Below are 21,085 nucleotides of genomic sequence, written 5' to 3' on the forward strand. Positions count from 1 at the left end.
TTGATTTCTGCATCTAGAGACAGGTTACTGGTGATAGTTGAGCCTAGGTAGGTGAACTCTTGAACCACTTCCAGAGCGTGGTCGCCAATATTGATGGATGGAGCATTTCTGACATCCTGCCCCATGATGTTCGTTTTCTTGAGGCTGATGGTTAGGCCAAATTCATTGCAGGCAGACGCAAACCTGTCGATGAGACTCTGCAGGCATTCTTCAGTGTGAGATGTTAAAGCAGCATCGTCAGCAAAGAGGAGTTCTCTGATGAGGACTTTCCGTACTTTGGACTTCGCTCTTAGACGGGCAAGGTTGAACAACCTGCCCCCTGATCTTGTGTGGAGGAAAATTCCTTCTTCAGAGGATTTGAACGCATGTGAAAGCAGCAGGGAGAAGAAAATCCCAAAAAGTGTGGGTGCGAGAACACAGCCCTGTTTCACACCACTCAGGATAGGAAAGGGCTCTGATGAGGAGCCACCATGTTGAATTGTGCCTTTCATATTGTCATGGAATGAGGTGATGATACTTAGTAGCTTTGGTGGACATCCGATCTTTTCTAGTAGTCTGAAGAGACCACGTCTGCTGACGAGGTCAAAGGCTTTGGTGAGATCAATGAAAGCAATGTAGAGGGGCATCTGTTGTTCACGGCATTTCTCCTGTATCTGACGAAGGGAGAACAGCATGTCAATAGTCGATCTCTCTGCACGAAAGCCACACTGTGCCTCAGGGTAGACGCGCTCGGCCAGCTTCTGGAGCCTGTTCAGAGCGACTCGAGCAAAGACTTTCCCCACTATGCTGAGCAGGGAGATTCCACGGTAGTTGTTGCAGTCACCGCGGTCACCTTTGTTTTTATAGAGGGTGATGATGTTGGCATCGCGCATGTCCTGGGGTACTGCTCCCTCGTCCCAGCACAGGCATAGCAGTTCATGTAGTGCTGAGAGTATAGCAGGCTTGGCACTCTTGATTATTTCAGGGGTAATGCTGTCCTTCCCAGGGGCTTTTCCGCTGGCTAGGGAATCAATGGCATCACTGAGTTCCGATTTGGTTGGCTGTATGTCCAGCACATCCATGACTGGTAGAGGCTGGGCTGCATTGAGGGCAGTCTCAGTGACAGCATTCTCCCTGGAGTACAGTTCTAGGTAGTGCTCAACCCAGCGGTCCATCTGTTTGCGTTGGTCAGTGATTTTGTCCCCCGATTTAGATTTGAGGGGGGTGATCTTCTTGATGGTTGGCCCAAGAGCTCTCTTCATGCCATCATACATTCCTCTGATGTTTCCGGTGTCTGAGGCCAGCTGAATATGACTGCATAGGTGTTGCCAGTAGTCGTTTGCGCAACGCCTAGCTGTTCTTTGTGCAGTACTTCTGGCTGCTTTAAGTGCTGCGGATGTTAAATCGCTGGGGGCTTTCTTGTAGTTCAAAAGTGCAATGCGCTTAGCGGCTATGACAGGTTCCAGCTCTTCATTATGAGATTGAAACCAGTCTGCATTTCTCTTCGCACTTTTGCCGTAGGTGGTCAAAGCTGACTCATAGATGGCGTCTCTGATGTGGGCCCACTTGGTCTCAGCATCCCCTGTGGGAGTGTTTTGAAGGGCTGTTACAAGTGAATTTAGAAATTTTTGTAACAGCTGTGGGTGAGAAATTCTGCTCGTGTTGATGCGCGGGTGGCCCTTCTGCTTGGAATGATGCAACTTCTTTGGTCTGAGTCTAACCTTGCTGCACACCAGGGAGTGGTCGGTGTCGCAGTCCGCACTGTGGAAGCTGCGTGTGATTTGAACACTGTTTAAGGCGGCTCGCCTTGTGACAATGAGGTCTAGCTGGTGCCAACGACTTGATCTTGGGTGCCTCCATGAAACCTGGTGACAGGGTTTAGTGTGAAGGAACGAGTTGGTGATGCAGAGGTTATGATAGGTACACAACTCAAGCAGTCTCTGCCCGTTCTCATTCATCCTTCCAACGCCATAGCGCCCAATGCAGGAGGGCCATGAGTCATGGTCGGCCCCAACCCTGGCATTAAAGTCCCCCAGCAGGAATAGGTGTTCGGTGTTGGGGATGCTGCTAATGATGTTATGGAGTTGTTCATAGAACTGGTCTTTAGCTTCAGGTGCGGAACAGAGTGTTGGAGCATAGATGCTGAGTAGGTGTACTGGACCAGAGGTGGTGAGCAGTCGGATGGACAGTATGCGTTCCGAGCCATTTGAGGGAGGCTCTATCATGCTGAGCAAGGAGTTTCTGATGGCGAAGCCCACTCCATGCTGTCTTGGTTCTTCAGGATCCCTGCCCTGCCAGAAGAAGGTGTAGTCTTGCTCTGCTAGAGAGCCACTCGCGGGGAGGCGAGTCTCCTGAAGTGCTGCAATGTCCACATTGAGTCTACTGAGCTCGTTGTTAATGATGGCGGTCTTCCGAGAATCGTTGATTTGTGTAAGGTCTTCCGACAGGCCAGGACACATAGTTCTGACGTTTCAGCTTGCAAAGCGAAGGGCTGGTACCTTCTTTCCTTTTTTCATGTTGTTTGGTGCGGTGTATCAGTCCACCTTTCGGGCAATGACCCTGAGCTCCAAGCACCCATTGAAGCAGGCAGACTGTGGCGGGACAGAACCTTATTGACCGGGGGCTGCCCGGTTTGAGGCGGGCGGTAGCTGTCCAGTGAGGTGCAATGACCTCTCCCACCGACAAAGGCAACCCGTGGCGCCCAGTTTCTACGCCAATTTATCTGGACTTATAACCCGTAACTGCTGCCTTCCGTGTTGTTTCAGTCGCTGTGAGGCAACTATGGAGTGACCTCTCCATGGCGCATGCCTGGGCAAATTTATGGAGGTTGAGAGTTGCCCAGTCGTCAAAACCCCCCTCTCGGCCTTTCTGGTGGGGTCCAAAGGAGTGCAGGACACGACGTTTGGCACCAGTATGGCTGCAGGAACTGCCGGAAACATGCCAAAGGTGACACATGACCGCCTACGGGGTTCCGCTCCGGATTTTCTGTTAGGGTTTACTCCCTTCGCCTTGGTCTCTCCCGAGACGCCCACAAGGCAGTGGGGTTGTTGGGGCCCCTACACAGGTGTAGGATGGTGCCGGTGGGTGGAGGGGATGCAAGGGGGAGGGGTAGAGGGAGGGGGTGGGGGGGGTGCAGGGGAAGGGGGTGCGGGGTGAAGATGGTGCGAGGGGGGGGCGGGCTGGGACGGGGTTGTGAGGGGGTGAGCTGAGAGGGTGGAGCAGGGAAGGGGACGGGGGTGGGGGGGGTTCAAGGGGGGTAAAGGGGGTGGAGGGGGGGTGGAATCTGGTGCAGGTAATAAGCCATTTCCTCAGTGCCCACCATCGACGTCCGGAAAGCTCATCCACGTCCTTCGGGAGGTGAATCATCATTTGGCAGACTTAGAGGTGATTACATTTGCTAAGGGTTTTTTTTTTTGCAGTGGTTTAAATAAAGGCATGCAGCATTGCCGACAGTGCGCTGCAGATGCTCTCCGAGCCATCTCCCGCGGGCGCTTTGAAGTTGCGGCCGGGGCGGGGGGCCGTTCGTGGATGTTTTGGGTGTTCGGGGCACCTTTTCACAGGACTTCTCTCGGGCCCCGCAGCTCCTTCTTCACCTCAATGGACTTACCGCATGCCGTGGCTGCAGACACTCTGGACTGTGAAGACAGCAGGATCGGAGATTAAAGTATCGGCAGCTGTTCTCGTCAGTTTCATCCGGATCAATTTCATTGAGAAAACAAAGAGCAGGTGTGGCTGGGGGAGGGCAGTGGGCCCAGGTAACAGAAACTAAACTAACTGTTAACTTTTAGATAGGGCTAAAATGAACTGATTTAAAGAGCCAGGGGAATTTAAACAGTTTAAGAGGGCAGATTGGGGGAGAAAACGTTAGGGATGGGAGCAGATGGCCATGGATAGAGTTGAACAGCAAGGGAGCTTCCTAGGGAGCTTCCAGCCCAGGAGCCATCTTGAAAGTCCAGAGTAAGGGACCTATATTTGTCTTAAACAATCCTTTCCTCTTCACATACCTATAGAAAACTTTACAGTCAGTTTTTATGTTCACTGCAAGCTTGCTCTCGGACTTTATTTCCCCCTTTTTAATAAATTCCTTGGCCTTCCTTTGCTGAATTCTAAACTGCTGCCAATCCTCAGGTCTCTTGTTTATGCTGGCGATTTTGGATGCCTCTTCCTTGGATGTAATACTATCTCTAATTTTCCTTGTAAGCCATGGATTGGCTACGTTTCGCGTTTTACTTTTGTGCCAGAAGAGAGCAAAGAGTTACTGTGTTCATCCATGCACACTTTAAATGTTTGCCATTGCCTATCCACCCTCATCACTTTAAATAACGTTTCCCAATCCATCATAGCCAACTCGCGCCTCATAAGTTCGCAGTTTCCTTTATTAAGATTCAGGACCCTCGTCTCAGAATCAACTAGGTCACTCTCCACTTTGATGAGGAATTCTATCATATTATGGTCGCTCAACCCCAAGGGATGTCACACAACTAGGTTGTCAATTATTCCTTTCTCATCACACAAGACCTAGTCTAGTATGGCCTGTTCTCTAGTTGGTTCCTCAATGTATTGGTCCAGAAAACCATCCCGTATACACTCCGTGAATTCGTCCTCTAGGGTATTGTGACCAATTTGATTTCTCCAATCTATATGCAGATTATAATAACCCATAATTACAGATGTTCCTTTATCGCATGCATCTCTAATTTCCTGTTTAATGCCATTTCCAAGATCGCCACTATGGTTTGGGAGGCGGTGGCGCATTGGTACTGTCACTGGACTCGTAACCCACAGACCCAGGTTATTGCTCTGGGGGGCATGGATTCAAATCCCAACACAGCAGAAGGTGGAATTTGAATGCAATTAATAAAAATCTGAATTAAAAAGCAAGTCTAATGATGGCCATGAAACCATTGCTGATTGCTGTAAAAACCCATCTCGTTCACTAATGTCCTTTAGGGAAGGAAATCTGCTGTCCTACCTGGTCTGGCCGACATGTGACTCCTGACTAACAGCAATGTGGTTGACTCCTGCATGCCCTCTGAAAAGGCCTAGCAAGTCACTCAGTTGTATCTAACTGCTATGAAGTCAATAAAAAGGAATGAAAAACTCCCTTCCGAACAGCACAGTGGGTGTACTTACCCCACATGGTCTACAGCGGTTCAAGAAGGCAGCTCTTCTCAAGGGAAATTAGGGATGGGCGATAAATGCAGGCCTGGCCAGTGACGCCCACATCCCATGATGAATAAAAAAACATATACTACCCCCACTAACGTTTGTTGCCCCTTCGTGTTTCTCAGCTCTTCCTATACAGATTAAATATTGTCAGAGCTAATATCTTTCCTCACTATTGCGTTAATTTCCTCTTTAACCAGCAAGGCAACTCCACCGGGGGTGGAAATACGCCGTGTTACTGATGGTGTGAATATTTGGTAGGAAGCTCATCCCAAGACATCCCAAGGTTAACTATGTAACCAATTGTGTGAACAGTTTGCCTTGCAGTCAAACATCTACAAAGGAGAGGGATGTAGTTAGGAAATCTTTGGAACAGAGACAGAAAATAATGACATCGGTCTTCTCAATATTTAATTGGCATTGCAGATGTGTGATGCAATACAATTTCGAAGGATAAATGACCAGAGACAATGCAAGTTAAATGGTACAACGATAAAGGTGGCGAAAGAACAGACACCTGGGATGGTTGTACACAAATCGTTGAAGGTGGCAGGAAAGATTAACTAAACAGTTAATAAATACACAGGAACCCAGGTTTTATAAATAGAGGCAAAAAGAACAAAAGCAAGGACATTATGTGAAACATATATAAAATAATAGTTCAGCTGCACCTGGAGTCTTGTGTCGAATACTGGGAACCACACTTTAGGAAGGAAATGAAGCCTTCGGAGAGGGGACAGAACTGTTTTATTAGAATTTGTCCAGGCATGAGGGATTACAGTTATGTATCTGGGGTTATTCTGCTTAGAGCAGAGAACTTTCAGAGGAGATTTGATTAAGGTGTTTAACATTAGGAAGGGTTTAGATAAATTAAATAAAGAGAAACTGTTTCCAATGTCCAAGGGACCGGTAATCAGAGACACAGATTTAAGGCGATTGGTAAAAGAAGCAGACATGAGGGTTTTGCTTCTGAATGGTTTGGATTTGGAATGAACTGTCTGATAGGCTGATGGATACAGATTCAATAATAGATCCCAAAAGGGAATTGGATAAATATCTGATGCAGAAAAAATGTTAGGAGTTAGTGAAAGAGTCAGGGAGTGGGAGTAACTGGATTGCTCGTTGAAAGGGCCAGCACTGACTTGATGGGCAGAATGACATCATTCAGGTTGTGCGATTCTATCATTCTGTGATGGTTCCCACCTGGACTTTCACAATTTTCCTTTCCTTTCAACAGATGTTTGATGAAGTACCACATAACAGCCGTGTTACCGAATTGGAAACACATGGGATTAAAGGACCAATATCAGCCGTGGCTCAGTTTGCATCTCTCTCCCCTTTCAGATTAGAAGATCAAGTGTCACTGTAGGACTTGATCACAAGGATCAAGGCTGACACTGCAGTGCAGCACTGAGGAAGTGTTGCACTGTCAGAGGTGCCGTCCTTTGAACAAAAAGTTAAGCCAACGCCCCACCTGCACTAAAATAAAAGCAAAAGCACTCTCAGGTGGAAGTTAAAGATCCCATTGGATTATTTCGAAGAAGCAGAGGGGAATCATCCCCAGTGTCCTGGTCAAGATTTACCATTCAATCAACATCACAAAAACAGTTCTGATCATCATCACATTGCTACATGTGGGATCTTACAGTGCAGAAATTGTCTGCCTGTTTCCCACATTACAAGAGTGACTACGCTTTAAAAAGTTCTGATTGTGTGTCAGATGCTTTGTGACGTCTGATGGCCATGAAAGGCACTATATAAATGCAGCTTTTTAAAAAAAATCAATGCCAGCATGCAGGAAGTTATCTCAGTGACAGAAAGCAGAGAGGAGTGGAGAATGGTTATTGTTCAGTCTGGAGGGAAGTACACAGTGGGGTGTCCCAGGGTCACAGTCGGGATCACTGTTGCTGTATGTTATTGCCGTTGGGTTGTGTACAGGGGGGATAATGTCAACGTTTTCAGATGGACATAAGCGCAGAAATGTTAATAAACAGTGAGAAGGATAGTAACAGACTTCAGGAAGACAGAAACTGACTGGTGAAATGGACAGGAACATGGCAGATATAATTTAACACAGTGAAGTGTGAAGTGAGACATTTGGGTAGGAAGTATGAGGAGAAACAATATAAACTAAATGGTTCCATGATAAAGTGGGTGGAGGATTAGAGAGACTGGGGGTGGACACACACAGAGATCTTTGAAGGTAACATGTAGTGTCCTCGGTGTTAGAGAGAGAGATACAGAGTAATAAAATTCAGGAGGAAATGCTGATCTTTATACATCATTGGTTAGGTCCCAGCTGGAGAATTGTGTCTAATCCTGAGCACCATACTTTGATAAGGATGTCAAGGACTTAGTGAAGATACAGAGGTGATTTCCTGGAATGGTACCAGGGATCTGGGAATTCAGTTATGTGGAGAGATTGGAAAAGCTGGGATTGTTCTCTTTCGAGCAGTGAAGGGCAAGAGGAGATTTAATATAGAATTCAAAATCATGAGGGGTTTTGATAGAGTATTTAATGTGAAACTGTTTCCAGTGTCAGAAAGTTCAGTGTTAAGAAGACACAGATTGAAGGTAATTGACAAAGAAGCAGAGGTGAAATGAGGAGAATTTTCTTGCACAGCAACTTGTTGGGATCTGGAATTCACTGCCTAAAAACATGGTGGAAGCAGATTCAATAATATTTTCAGAAAGACATTTAACAAATACACGAAAAGAAAAAATAAATTGGAGTCTGTGGAAAGAGGATGGGATAGGAACTAATTAAACACCTCTCTCACAGAGACAGCGCTGACACAATGGGGCGAATAACCTCCTTCTGTGCTACATAATCTCTGATTCTGAGAGTAAGAGACAGATAATGAAGAGAAAGGGAGAGAGAGAGTGAGAAGGTTGGTGAAAAGGGGAAAGGGAAATAGAGACAGAGTGAAAGAAAACTTTGCACCCGTTTTCAGGGCGTAGGGATTGTGATTTGTGATCTTTCCATGCCCGTTCCTGTTGAGGCAGGTGACACACAAACTTCATGCTGCCTCCTCATTGCCATGAATTTTACGTGACCCCCAGGGTGAACTACCCTGCTCACTGTCTGCACATTTAACAGGAATCTAACTGAATGTGAGGCTGGCATGTGTTTCAGGCAGGATTCAGCTCTTAAAGGCAATCTGTCCCTCTTAAAGATAAGCTGCAGAGATTCACAGGAGGCTGCTGTTGCTGACTGTGAATGCTGCAATTGGAGACAAGGTAAATGGAACAATAGGACAGAGAGAGGTCTCTGCGGTTCATGGATGAGGTGCTAGATGCCTTAGTCATGACGGGTGACAGGAGAAGAGAGCCCATGTTTCTGTGGGGTGGGGTGGAGACCCTCAAGCAACGCCCTCCTCAGGGAATGGGAGCAGTTGGCCAGGTAGGTGAATGCAGGAGGTCTGGCCATGAGGACCTGGCAGCAGAGCCAGAAGAAGTTTAATGAGCTCACAAGGGTGGTCAATGTCACTGAATTCATCACCACATGACATCTCCTACCCACAACACCACCAACCTCTCATACTGCTCAATGTACCACACCCCCATCACTCACCCATCAGCAGTCCCTAAACTCAGTACTCACACTCAACATTCACGTACACCCGCTCACCATCACACACCTTCCACTGATACCAGCCTCACACCCACCTCTCACTGCCTCCACATACCTCCAGCTATTCAGCTATGGTAGGCACATCACCCAAACACAGAGCAACACAATCACTGACATTCTGCTCTCTCTCTTACAGGACAAGGTGACCCATAATCACAGGGAGCAGCAGTGAACCGATGGCTGCCAGACATTCATTCATCACCTGAGCCTGAGGGAGGAGAAGGTTCTCCATATCATGGGACCGGCTGTGACAGAGCCCGTAGCATCCGGCATCACCGACAGCATTCAGCATGATGCTATGTTCATGCCTTATGTCCCTTCTTAACTCCCACCTCCCCTCATCCTGCTGTCTGGGATGACCTACAAGTTGTAGACATTGATAGTGTCATAAAGTCATTGAGTTATTTTGAGCACAGAAGGAGGCCATTCGGCTCATTGTGTCCATGCTGACGCTCCACGGAACTGTCCAGTGGGTGGCACACTCCCCCCCCCCCACCCCCGCACCCCCCGCATGATCCCCGTATCTCTGCAAGTCTATTTCACTCAGATGGCCAACCAATTTCCTCTTGAAGTCATTTTTTTTGTCTCCTCATCCACCACCCTTGTGGGCAGCGAGATCCAGGTGATTAATACCAACCGTGTCAAAAGGTTTTTCCTCACATTCGCCCTTCATCTTCAGACCAAAACCTTCAATTTGTATCCTCTAGTATTTGTATCATTTGTTAATCGGAACATTCTTTCCTTCTCTAACTGATCTAAGTGAGATTAACAGCCTGAGTAACAGGAACCAGAGAGTAGTGATGAACAGTTATTTCTCAGATTGGAGGAAGGTTTATAGTGGGGTTCCCCAGGGGTCGGTGACAGGGCCACTGTTTTTCTTGATCTATATTAATGACCTGTACTTTGGTCTACAGGGCACAATTTCAAAATTTGCAGCCGACAGAAAACATGGCATTATTGTGAACAAAGAGGAGGATAGTGATGGACTTCAAGAGGACAGAGATAGGCAGGTGGAATGGGAGGACATGTGGCAAATGAAATTTAATGTGGATACATGTAAAGTGATTCATTTTGGCTGCAAGACCGCGAAGAAGCAATAGAAGATAAAGGATACAATTCTAAAGGGTATGCAGGAGCAGAGAGACCTGGGGGCTATATATGATCCTATTGTTGGAGGTGGCAGGCAGGTTGAGAAAGCAGTCAGTAAGGCATTCAGAATCCTGGGTTTAATAAATAGAGAGAGAGAGTACAATAGCAAGGAAGCTTTGATGAAACTTTATAAAACACTGCCTCAGTCTCAACTGGAATATTGTGTCCAGTCCTGGGCATCACAGTTCAGGAAGGTTGTGAAGGCATTAGAGAGAGCGCAGCAAACATTTATGGGAATAGATTCAGGAATGAGGAATTCTGTTCTATGGATAGATTGGGGATGCTGGGGCTGTTCTGCTTGAAGAAAAAGTGAAGAGGACATTTGACAGAAGTGTTCAAAGTTATAAGAGATCTGGAATGGGTGGATAGGGAGAAACTGTTGCCATTGGCGGATGGATCAAGATCAGATGACACTGATTTAAGGTGATTGGTTGAAGAACTAAAGGTGACATGAGGATAAACACAGTGAGTGGTTAGAATCTGGAATGAACTGCCTGAGAGTGCGGTGGAGGCAAATTCAAACGTAATTTTCAAAAGGTAATTGGATAATTATCTGAAGATAAAAAAAATGCAGGTCTTTGGGAAGAGGCAGGGGCAGTGGGAGGAGCTGCGTGACTTTCACAGAGATCCAACATGGACATAAAGGGGCGAATGGACTCCTACTGTGCTGTAACAATCCTATGAGACTGTGACTCGCCACGTGCAGATTCCGGCTCTACACCAGCCTCGAAGGTACACGCAGTGTAAATATTTGAGCTGGTGACTGTGAGTATCAGACCACGTGATGGGGATTCACCATCAGTGCTGTGCTGCTGCTCTCTCTCTGTCTCCTGGAGCTGCTGTGACTGGGAAGCTGGTAGTTTTGGGTTATCATTGGAAAGTATGAAACCATCTGCTTCACGAATGTCCTGTAGGGAAAGAAATCTGCTGTCCTTACCTGGTCTGGCCGACATGTGACTCCGGACCCACAGCAATGTGGTTGACTTTTAACTGCCCTCTGAAATGGCCTAGCAAGCCACTCAGTTCAAAGGCAAATCGGGATGGGCAGCAAATGCTATTCTTGACAGTGACACACAAATTCATGGAAGAATTAAAAAAAAAGATCATAAGGTTTGGGGTGAGGAATTGTGGTGGGATGGAAAGCAGGACGGCCATGGTTCCATGACTGGAGTCTCAAAATTTCCGATGACACAAAATTTGGAGGAGGGCAAAGAATCAGAATGATATGAAGCACCTGCAACAGGACACAGACAGGCAAGCAGAATGGGCAGACAACTGGCAGATGGAATTTAAAAGAGAGGAGTGTGAGGTGATGCATTTTGGCAGTAGGAATAGAGGGAGGTTACATAGTCTAATAGTACAGTTCTAAAGAGTGTGCATGAGCAGATAAACCTGCCGGTGGATTGATCTGTGAAGGTAACAGGACATATTGAGAATGGTCAGCAAAGCATATGGGATTTGGGTTTAAAACAGAGGCATTGAGGACAAAAGCAGGGACGTATGCTGAACATTTACAGAACATTGGTTAGGCTCCAACTGGAATATACTGTCCAGTTCTGGTCACCACACGTGGGGAAGGGTGTGAGTGTCCTTGAGAGGGGGAGCGGAGGTTAGATATAAAGTTAGTTTAGAAAATCTGCCTTTGTTTGCCTTCTAACAAAAGAGATTGAGTGGAGATTTTATCGAGGTGTATGAGATTATGACAGGCTTAGATAAGTTAGACAAGGAAAACTGTCCCTTTTAACTAATAGTACAAGGACTAGGGACATAGATTGAACGTTTGGGCAAGAAATTCAGGGAGAATATGGGGAAGAACTTTTTTGTTTTACACAGCGAGCGGTAATGATCTGTAACTCACTACCCACAATGGTGGTGGAAGTGGAGACGAACAATGATTTCCAGAAAAAACCGGATCGACAGTTGAAGGAAAGAAACTTGCTGAAACACGGGGATTGAATGGGGGAATGGGCCTGACTGGATTACTCTGCAGAGAGACTACATGGTCTCAATCTGTACCATAAATGACTCTGTGACTCCAGCACCAGTCAGAGTGACAGCAGTGTGTACAATCTACACTATGTCCAGCAGCAACTCATCAAGCCTCCTTAGACAGCACCTTCCAAATCCGCGACCTCTACCACCTGGAAGGACAAGTGCAGCAAATACATGGGAACACCACCAGCTGCACGTTCCCCTTCAAGTCACACACCATCCTGACTTGGAACTATATCGCCGTTCCTTCACTGTCGCTGGGTCAAATTCCTGGAACTCCCTTCCTAACAGCACTGTGGGTATACCTACCCCACATGGACTGCAGCGATTCAGAAGGCAGCTCACCACCACCTTCTCAAGGGTAACTAGGAATGGGCAACAAATACTGGTCTAGGCAGCGACGCCCACATCACATGAATGAATAACAAATGCTGCAGCCACTGGGGTAGCAATGTATAGAAGAACTAGGCAAGACTGGCTGAAAGGCATCCAGGAAATATCCTCCCTGCCTCCTCCTCCTCTGCTTCCTGAGGTAACTTCCGGATTCCTGGTCCCAATGCCCGTGTCCTCATGATGGTGATGATATGAAGGGTGCAGCAGAACACCATGAACTTGGACACCTGCTACACTGTGTACTGGACGGCTCTGTCTGAGAGTTTCAAACATCGGAAACATTGCTTCATCACACCATGGATCTGTTCCACCATGTTCTTGCTGGCTGGCAGTGGAAGGTGGGGTTTGGGGTGTGGAATCTTGAGCCATGTATGGGGGTGGGGTGTATTAATTGTCTCCCAGTAGGCACATTCTGATTCTCCCTGAAGGCATGAAGACGTTGGGAAAGGCTGACTGCTTCAGAATAGAGGTATGGTGGCTGCTGCCAGGATAGTGGACATACACCAACATGATGTACTGGGCATGCTCAAACACCAACTGTACATTAATGGAGTGAGAGTTCTTCCAGTTCCTGTACCTCTCCCCGTTGATATGCGGGCACCGCAGAGCCACCGACACCATCAGGAATCCCGCTATCCTGACAAAGCCACGGGATCTCTCATCCTACTTCTCCCTGCTGAGGGAGCAGACAGTATAATTCACCTCACCCGGCCTCTGTCACACAATAGATACATCAATGGGCAACCTAAAGAGAGATAATGGAGACGTCACCCGCTCCTGCCTGGAAAGATCCAGATCCATAGAAGTTCAATGAAACAGTGAACTTAACCGTCGCTGACAGCTCCGTCCTCACCCTGGTGTGAGGCTTTAGGTCATGTTACAGGAGATGACACTGCTCTGTGACCACCTCCTTATTGAATCATAGACACACCTCACACTGCTCCTGGGTTAGGTATAGGTGGAAACAGTGTTCTTGGAAAACCCGGGGTGGTTAGGGCAGAGCCCCCTCCTCCTCCCTCTTTACAGAGCATCCCCTCTCTGCAACCTCTGCTCCATTTGTTGGTCACGTTCGAGACCCAGTGACATTGTAACTACAGTCCCCATACCTCGTTCAGAGTTGGACCACCAAATCCTCTTTCCTTCCTAAATGTCTGCAGCATCTCACAACACAACCTCCAGAAAAACATCCACAGCACCTCCACTAACTTTATAAGCGCAGAAGTAAGTCAAAAGATCCTCATCTGTAAGTTGGATGCCTGGTCCTTTTAAATAACACTAGAGGGGGTTCCTCGTACTGCGGAATGCATGTTCAGCTGAAAGTGACTAATACAGGTGGTCAGTGGACATGTACAGACAAAGCTGCAAAGAGAAAGAACAAGAACAAAGAACAAAGATCAGTACAGCACAGGAACAGGCCATTCGGCCCGCCAAGCCAGCGCCGATCTTGATGCCTGCCTAAACTAACACCTTCTGCACTTCCGGGGCCCATATCCCTCTATTTACTTCCTATTCATGTATTTGTCAAGGTGTCTCTTATACGTCGCTATCGTATCTGCTTCCACTGCCTCCCCTGGCAGCACGTTCCAGGCACTCACCACCCTCTGTGTAAAAAACTTGCCTCGCACATCCCCTCTAAACTTTGCCCCTCGCAACTTAAACCTATGTCCACTAGTAACTGACTCTTCCACCCCGGGGAAAACTTCTGACTATCCACTCTGTCCATGCCGCTCATAACTTTGTAAACTTCTGTCATGTCGCCCCTCCACCTCTGTCGTTCCAGTGAAAACAATCCGAGTTTTTCCAACCTCTCCTCATAGCTTCACACCAGGCAACATCCTGGTAAACCTCCTCTGTACCCTCTCCAAGGCCTCCACGTCCTTCTGATAGTGTGGCGACCAGAATTGCACACAATATTATAAGTGTAGCCTAACTAAGGTTCTGTGCAGCCACAACATGACTTGCCAATTTTTATACTCTATGCCCCGACCGATGCAGATAAGCATGCCGTATGCCTGTTTGACTTTCCTTATCCACCTGCGTTGCCACTTTCAGTGAAATGTGGACCTGTACGCCCAGATCTCTCTGCCTGTCAATACTCCTAAGGGTTCTGTCATTTGCTGTCTACCTCCCACCTGCATTAGACCTTCCAAAATGCATTAACTCACCTTTGTCTGCATTGAATTCCATGTATCATTTCTCTGCCCAAGTCTCCAACTGATCTATATCCTGCTGTATCCTCTGACAATCCTCATCATTATCCGCAACTCCACCAACCTTCGTGTCGTCCGCAAACTGACTAATCAGACCAGCTACATTTTCCTCCAAATCATTTATATATATATACTACAAACAGCAAAGGTCCCAGCACTGATCCCTGCGGAGCACCACTAGTCACAGCCCTCCATTCAGAAAAACACCCATCCACTGATACTCTCTGTCTTCTGTGACCAAGCCACTTCTGTATCCATCTTGCCAGCTCACCTCTGATCCCATGTGACTTCAGCTTTTGCACCAGTCTGCCATGCGGGACCTTGTCAAAGGCTTTACTAAAGTTCATATAGACAACATCGACCACCCTTCCTTCATCAATCATCTTCGTCACTTCCTCAAAAAACTCAATCAAATTAGTAAGACACGACCTCCCCTTCACAAAACAATGCATTTTAGTACCACAATAAATTGGACCCGGTCTACATGGGATATATGAGGTTTGTTGAGGGAAGGAGTGGTAGAAATAGTAGAGGCACTGGCCAGAAGCTTCCAATCCTCCTTGGAAATGAAAGTGTTATCAAAGGACTGGAGGGTTGTAAATGTTACACCCTGTTTACAAAAGGAGACATTAGATCAACCCAGTAACCTCTGACCAGTCCCTCTAAAGTCGATGGTTGGAAATTTCCAGAGGCCGTAACCGAGTACAAAAATATATCTTTCTTGGATAACATGGGATAATGAATGACAACCAGCACAATAGGTTAATGTAAAATCGCGTCTGACAATCTTGATCAAGTTCATTGAAGACCTAACTGTGAGTGTTGATGAGGATAGCATATTTCGTGTTATGTATGTGAACTTTCAAAAGGCCTGTGATCAAATGACATTTCATACACTTGTTATGAAAAGTGGAACATATGGATTAATGTGACAGTGATAGTGTGGATATGACACTGACTCAGGGACAGAAAGCAGAGAGAAGTGGTGAACAGACACTGTTCAGACTGGGGGAGGGGGAGTATAAAGGGCTGTTTCTCAGAGGTCGCATTTTGGAAACAGTGCAGCTCCTGACAAATCGATAGATATATAAATGAATGAGACGTTTATGTAAAAATAAAACAATTTCAACTCTTGCAAATGATATGAAACTCATAACTCAGGGTGGGAAAAATACAGACCACAGAATTATCCAACCTCACAGAACTTTTATTTATTTATTCTGGACTCTATCCAACACAAATTTATTTCTCACTTTGTAATTTATTTGTGTGAGATTCTCGTGCGAATGGGTGCGTGAATGTGGAGCGTATATTTTTACGAATTTATTCAGATCCAGTTTAGATTGTTAAGTATAATAAACTCACCTCTTGTTTAAACACGAGAAAACCTGTCTGATTGGTTCTTTCACAATCACAATAATGGTAAAAGGTAAAAAACGCACTGAGATGGTCAGCATGTCCACTGCTAAAATGGAATAAACCTAGTTGTGATCAAATAAAAGATAGGAAAAGAAGAGAGCCTGGGACCCCTCCTCACCTGGCTATATCAGAAATGTGGAGGTTCCAGGGATTGTAACGCAATGACAAACGAGAATTAGTAGTGTTAAAAATAATTGATCCTGAGAATAAAAATTTAAAATTTCAATGCAGATGTTATTGTGGTTTTCACTGCTACAGCACCAAAATGTCCACATTCGAAGACAGTACCTTCTGAAGCCAGAGTATACGAATATATGAACACACGAATTAGGAGCAGGAGTAGGACACTCGGACATTCAATAAGATCATGACTAATCTGATTGTAACCGCGACTCCACATTCCCACCTATCCCCGATAACCATGCAATCCCTTGCTTATCAAGAATCTATCTACCTCTGCCTTACAAATATTTAAAGACTCTGCTTTCACTGTCTTTTGAGGAAGAGAATTCCAAAGACACAAATTATTCTCCTGAACTCTATTTTAAATGGGCGACCCATTATTTTTAAATAGTGACCCTTATTTCTGGATACTCTCAGAACGAGAAACATCCTTTCCACATCCACCCTGTCAAGACCCCTCAGGATCATATATGTTTCAATCAATTCGCCTCTGACTCTTGTAAATTTCGGTGGATATAAGTCTCAAATGGCTGTAACAGAAATGTGGAGGTTCGAGAGATCGTAATCCAACGACAAACGAGAAATTGGAAGTGTCAGAGTCACCGAGTTAAACAGCACAGAAACAGTCCCTTTGGCCCACTGTGTCTGTTTCGGTCTTCAAGCCTATCCATTCTAATCCCATTTTCCAGAACTTCGCCCACAACCTTGTAATCTATGGCGTTTCAAATGCTCATCTAAATACTTCTTCAATTTTGTGAGTGTTCCTGCATCTACCACCACTTCCGACAGTCTATTCCAGATTCCAACCACCCTCTGGGTGATTTCCTTTTCCTCAAATCCCCTCTAAACCTCGTGGCCCTTACCTTAAATCAACTCTCCGGGTTACTGACACCGCCGCTATGGGAAAAACGTTTCTTCCTATCTACCCTATCAATGTCCCTCATAATTTTGTATACCTCAATCATGTCCCCCTACCACCCCACCCCCCCTCAGCCTTCTCTGCTCTAAGGAAAACAACCCGAGCCTATCCTGTCTCTCTTCATAGCTGAAATACTCCAGCCTATGCAACATCCTGGAGAATCTCCTCTGCACCCTCTCCAGTGCAATCACATCCTTCTTATCGTATGATGCCCAGAACTATACACAGTACTCCAGCTGTGGCCTTACTAGCGTTTTGTACAGCTCCATCATAACCTCCCCACTCTTATATTCTATGCCTCAGCTAATAAAGGCAAGCATTTCATATGCCTTCCAAACTACCTGTGCTGCTGCCTTCGGTGATCTCTGGACAAGTCCACCAATATCCCTTTGACATTCTGTACTTCCCAGCGTGCGACCATCCACTGTATATTCCCTTGCCTTGGTAGTCCTCCTAAAATGCATCACGTCACATTTCTCAGGATTAAATTCCATTTGCCGCTTCTCTGCCCATCTTACCAGCCCATCTATATCGTCCTGTAATCTAAGGCTTTCCTCCTCACTATTTATGACACCACCAATTTTTGTGTCATCTGTGAACTTACTGATCATACCTTCTACATTCACATCTAAATTATAGATGTACACGACAAACAGGAATGGTCCCAGCACCGATCCCTGTGGTACACCACTGGTCACAGGCTTCCAATCACAAAAACAACCCTCGACCATTACCCTCTGCCTCATGCTAATAAGCCAATTTTGGATCCAATTTGCCAAATTGAGCTGGATCCCATGGGCTCCTACCTTTGAAACATAGAACATGGGATCAGGAACAGGCCATTCGGCATTTCGAGCCTGCTCCTCCATTCATTATGATCATGGCTGATCATCCAACTCAGTAACCTGTTCCCGCCTCTCCCCACCGCCCCCCCCATATCCTTTGATCCTTTTCAACCCAAAAGCTATATCTGACTCCTTCTTGAAAACATACTTTGTTTTAGCCTCAACTGCTTTCTGTGTTAGCGAATTCCACTGGCTCACCACTCTCTGGGTGATGACATGTCTCCTCATCTCAGTCCTGAAAGGATAACCCCGTATCTTTAGTCTATGATCCCTGGTTCTGGACTCCCCCACCATCGGGAGCATCCGTCCTTTACGAATTTTATATGTTTCTATGAGATTCCCCCTCACTCTTCTGAACTCTTGTTAAATCTTAACTGACTCAATCTCTTCTCAGACGTCAGTCCCACCATCCCAGGGATCAGTCTGGTAAACCTCCGCTGCATTCGGTCGATAGCAGAACATCCTTCCTCAGACATGGAGAACAAAATTTCACACAATATTCCAGGTGTGGCCTCACCGAGGCTCTGTAGAATTGCAGTAAGACATCCCTGCTTCTGTACTCGAATCCTCTCGCTATGAAGGCCAACATACCATTTGCCTTCTTTACCGCCTGTTGGACCTAAAAGCTTACCTTCAGCGGCTGATGTACGAGAACACCCAGGTCTCGTTCCATATTCCCCTCTCTCAGTTTATAGCCGTTCCATATTCCCCTCTCTCAGTTTATAGCCGTTCAGATAATAATGTGCTTTCCTGTTTTCGTTACCGAAGTGGATAACCTCACATTTATCCATATTATACTGCATCTGCCATGCATTTGCCCACTCACTCAACTTTTCCAAATCACCCTGAAGCCACTCTGCATCCTCCTCACAACTCATCCACCCACTTAGTTGTGTGTCATCTGCAAATTTGTACATATTACATTTAGTTCCCTCATCTAAATCATCAATATATATTGTGAATAGCTGGGTTCCCAGCACCAATCCCTGCGTTACCCAACTAGTCACTGCCTGTCATTCAGAAAAATACCCGTTTATTCCTACTCTTTGTTTCCTGTCTGACAACCAATTTTCTATCCATCGCAATACACTACCTCCAATCCCATGTGCTTTAATTTTAGACGCTGCACTCTTATGTGGGACTTTGTCAAAAGCCTTCTGAACGTCCAAATAAACCATATCCACTGGCTCCCTCTCATCAACTCTACTAGTTACATCCTGGAAGAATTCTAGTAAATCTGTCAAGCATGATTTCCCTTTCATAAATCCGTGCTGCCTCTGTCCGATTCTCCCACTGTTCTGAAAGTGCTCCGCTATAAAATCTTTCCCCACTGCCAACGTCAGGCTGCCTGTTTTCTCTCTACCCCACTTTTTAAAATAGTGGGGTTACATTATCTATCCTCCAATCTGTAGGAACTGCTTCAGAGTCTATAGAATCTTGAAAGATAACCACCAATGCATCCATGATTTCTAGGGCCACTTCCTTAAGTACTCTGGGACTTCTTAAGTACTTCTTAACCCTAGTCCCATGCGGGACCTTATCAAAAATCCTCATCTACACATCTGGTCACCTCCTTGAAAGATTCAGTCAAATTTTGAGATATGATCTCCCTCTGACAAAGCCTGACTATCCCTGATTAATCCCTGCCTCTTCATGTGGAGATTAATCCTGTCTGTCAGATTTTTTCTCCAGTAGTTTCCATACCAATGATGTTAGACTCACTGGCCTGTAATTACATGATTTATCCCTGCTTCTTGAATAATGGTAACACATTCACTATTCGCCAGTCCTCTGGCACCTCTCCTGTGGCCAGAGAAGTGGTAAAAACAATTGACTCTGAGAAAAAGAAATCATTTCATTGCAGATTTTATTGGGGTTTTCACTGTTAGAACACTAAAATGTCCACATTCGAAGCCAGTACCTTCTGAAGCCAGAGCACACGAACATATGAACATAGGAATTAAGAGCAGGAGTATGCCACTCGGCCCCTCGAGCCTTCTCTGCCATTCAATAAGATCATGGCTAATCTGACTGCAAACTCGACTCCACAATCCCACTTACCCCGATATCCTTTCACCCTCTTTCTTATCAAGAATCTATCTACCTCTGCCTTAAAAAATATTGAAAGACCCTGCTTCCTCTTCCTTTTGAGGAAGAGAGTTCCAAAGACCCACGAACCTCTGAGAGAATGCAATTCTCCTCTTTCCTGTTTTAAAAGGGCGACCCCTTATTGTTAAATAGTAACCCCGAATTCTAGATTCTCTCAGAAGAGGAAACATTCTTTCCACATCCACCCTGTCAAGATCCCTCAGGATCTTTCATTGCCTTTCATTGCAGCAGCTTTTTCGGGAGCAGAGTGTGAGCGAGTGAGCAGCTGGGAAGGTCGGTTTGAAAGTAAATTTAATTTCCTTTAGTTTTTCGGCGGAGGCCAGGGGGCTGCTGGGTAAGTAAAACACTATATATTTGGGCGGTTTAAAATAACTTTCCTTTCATTGCAGCAGCTTTTTCGGGAGCAGAGTGTGAGCGAGTGAGCAGCTGGGAAGGTCGGTTTGAAAGTAAATTTAATTTCCTTTTGTTTTTCGGCGGAGGCCAGGGGGCTGCTGGGTAAGTAAAACACTATATATTTGGGCGGTTTCTGAACCCGAGACACCACACTTGTCGTGTCTCCCACCCGCCCTCCTCCTCTAACCAAAAAAAAAAGGACTCGGTGGGGTGTTTATAATCGATTTCTCTGGTTTTATCGTGATTGGTAAAAACTTTTCGTTCCTTTTTCATTTAACTAAGTTAAGCTTAAGATTAAAAATGGCAGGAGATCTCAGTCCCGTGACATGCTCCTCTTGCTCAATGTGGGAGCTCAGGGACATGGCTGATGTCCCTGACTCCTTCACGTGCAGGAAGTGTGTCCAGCTGCAGCTCTTGTTAGACCGCATGACGGCTCTCGAGCTGCGGATGGACTCACTTTGGAGCATGCGCGATGCTGAGGAGGTCGTGGATAGCACGTTTAGTGAATTGGTCACACCGCAGATTAGGATTGCTGAGGGAGAAAGGGAATGGGTGACCCAAAGGCAGAGAAAGAGCAGGAAGGCAGCGCAGGAGTCCCCTGCGGTCATCTCCCTCCAAAACAAGTATACCGTTTTGGATACTGTTGAGGGAGATGGCTCACCAGGGGAAGGCAGCAGTAGCCAGGTCCATGGCA

The sequence above is a fragment of the Heterodontus francisci genome, chromosome 28 (genome assembly GCF_036365525.1).
Source record: "Heterodontus francisci isolate sHetFra1 chromosome 28, sHetFra1.hap1, whole genome shotgun sequence".
NCBI lineage: Eukaryota > Metazoa > Chordata > Chondrichthyes > Heterodontiformes > Heterodontidae > Heterodontus > Heterodontus francisci.